The sequence below is a fragment of the Aulostomus chinensis genome, chromosome 5 (assembly GCF_037954235.1).
Source record: "Aulostomus chinensis isolate RoL2024-O1b breed Wild chromosome 5, RoL_Achi_v1.0, whole genome shotgun sequence".
NCBI classification, from domain to species: Eukaryota; Metazoa; Chordata; class Actinopteri; order Syngnathiformes; family Aulostomidae; genus Aulostomus; species Aulostomus chinensis.
The window spans coordinates 3,573,840-3,576,434 of record NC_141324.1 but is presented as its reverse complement, the minus strand read 5'-3'; the positions used below and the strand labels follow the sequence as shown (position 1 = coordinate 3,576,434).

Here is a 2,595-nt window from a genome sequence, read left to right as displayed (position 1 = left end):
TAGACATTCCCCTTTGTGTTCCAGCGTGATGAAAATTAACCCAGTGTTTCATTAATATCTGTCTATTTCAGTTCTTCCAATACGTTTCTCCTGTTTCTTGCCGCCTCAAGCAGCTACATTTGAAACATTACAGCTCAATTCTCACTCAATCACAAGTTATCACGATAAAGTGGCATATAATCCTCGAACATGTGTTCGGGTTAGGTTAAGGGAGTGATGAAGGTATAAAGTAAGAGTACCAGGGTTAGGGCGTCGGGTCTGAGCTCCTCCCCAAGCGGGGAAGAGAGGCGCACGGTCCTTCCAACCCTCATCCCCACCATCCCCCAGTCCCCTGGAGGCCCACGGGCACGTTGGCGTCTCCTGCCATAACGCACCGTGATCCACCCATCCTCCATGTTGTTTGTTTGTATTTTTCTTTTTTTTTCAGGCTGATGGGTGGGAGTAGACACATTGGAGCTGGATGGGGTGGACAGAACAGGTGTCCAGTGACTGCTCTGGAAAGGAGAGGAGCTACAGGGGAGGCTGCCAGGGTGGGACGCACTGAGCTTCAACCCCAGCAGTGAAGCACCAAAGTTTTCATCCAGGAGGAGCTTTTCAAGTTCCTCAGTGGTCAGCTTGTCCACATTAGTATCCCCGAATGTGTTCTTCTCTGCATGTTTCTTGGTCTCGGAAAGACAATGAGGTCCTTTTCTGGTCTACTAGCAGAGGGTGTAGGTTGAGGAGCAGTAACGGTAGACTTGGACAGTTTTGGTTTTGAGGATGAGGATGCTCCAGAGGAAGACGGGTATGTTGAAGCTGAAACAGTCTGTCTCTTCTCCCTTTGCAGTTTTGCTAGAGCTTCTTCCTCCATGCGCAGGGCTTCCTCTCTCCCAACAATCCCCTTTGGCTGGGGGACATCCAGCTTCAACCACTACCACTTGATATCTGGGCCATTCTGCCAACTGCAGGGTGCCGTGAACATGACAGCCTTAGGGTCAGGTATCAGGTATGAGGTATCAGGTTGGGATGTGGATTTGAAATTCCCCATTCAAGCGAATGGGAGCGAGTGAAAATATGACAAAGTGTTTAGGGGAAGAAGTAGGGAACCTGTCCCTCCTCCCGTAGGAGGTAAAGGATGCACGGTCCATCCCACCTCTACCACCTCCATAATCCTGACCCCCTTTGGGGTGTACGGTTCTGGACAACAGGACAACAGTCCAACCGTCCCCCATTGTTTGTGTGTATGTGCTTCCATTTCTTAAATTGTTTGTTTTTTTATCCAAAAAATGACATTTTTCTTCAAAAATGAAATCAAAATGTTTGTCAATGAAATAAAGTTGTTGTCTTTTGTCTTTTTTTCATATGTATATGTTTTTTTTAATTGACAAATGAAATGACTGAAACGGAGGTTTTCTTTTATCCTTGTAAATAAAAACCACTCCTAAACTAGGAAGGACAAAAAAAACTCAAAGCGCTCTCCCAAAAATAGGAAGGATCAAAAACAATATTTATGTATTTATTTATTAGTTCTGTCTATACATCTTTTTAACATCAGCAACTAAGGAAGGTGTGCCAGCTAAAAACAAAAGAAACGTTTCGACCCGTCCCGGGTGTTCATCAGGTTCGGCACACAGAGAACTACCGTGGCTCCCTTGCAGTAGAAGTGGAGCATGAGATGTGATCTCCTTGCTGTCCAAAAGAAGAGTGGTTTTCTTTATTCTCTTTTCTTTTCTTCTTGTCTTCCAAATACTGAGCCCTCTCGCTCCCCTCCATCCTGATCAGATGGCTGAAATGCTCCGCCGCGTCCTCGTTCTGGTGATGGGGGCATCGGCACACCACGTCGGCCACGTGCTCCGCATTCTGATACACGGCGGTTGCTCTGAGCGCAGCACCCCGGGGGGGGCTCCTTGCTGACCAGCACCTCCACGGGGCTGGTCTTGGCCAGCTGGCAGTAGTTTGTTGAGCAGCTCTGAAAAAGTGAAGTTGACCGACTTGGCCGTGCCGGTCTGCTGGAAGTGCAGCTGAAAGCCGTGTTCTCCCGGATGGTCCGTGGTGACGGGGACAGTGGGGGTCAGGGGGGAAACGCCATCTCGGGTGGACGCGCTATCTCGGGTGGAGACTTCAGGAAGCAGCTCAAACAGTTTCTCGTCAAAGTTTTTGGCCAGTGCCTCATCACTGATGTTCGGCATCTCCATGTTTCCAGCGTCGGGCCTCCCCTCCGCAGCCACAGGGGGAATTGTGCTGATGGAGGCGGTTACCACGCTCTCCCACAATTCAATGAAGGAGTCAGGCAGGCCCTGGCTCAGAGGCAGACTGTTGTACCCTTGCTCTTCCATCCTTTATTGCCCTCTTTTCCCAGGTGAGAGAAAAAAAGTCAGGAAGAGACGATCACTCCTAAACTAGGAGGAAAAATATCCAAAAAAGTAAAAAAGGTGTGCCAACAAAAACAACGTTTCGACCTGTACTGGGTCCTCCTCAGGTTCGACACACAAAAAACCGACTGGCTCGCTTGCAAGGGCAGTGTGGCAAGAGCTGTTTTCCTTTCGCTATCCTTTTTGTCAGAGCAGACTACACGCTCCTCGATCTTGGTTCTGGACTGGACCCGATATTGGATAT

The 2,595-nt window shown here is 48.7% G+C and overlaps 1 pseudogene; it reads right to left on the bottom strand.

Annotated features, from left to right (window-relative positions):
* Nucleotides 1–1,617: 1,617 nt before the first annotated feature.
* On the bottom strand, nucleotides 1,618–2,315 carry LOC147260927 (cellular tumor antigen p53 pseudogene; annotated as a pseudogene).
* Nucleotides 2,316–2,595: the final 280 nt, after the last annotated feature.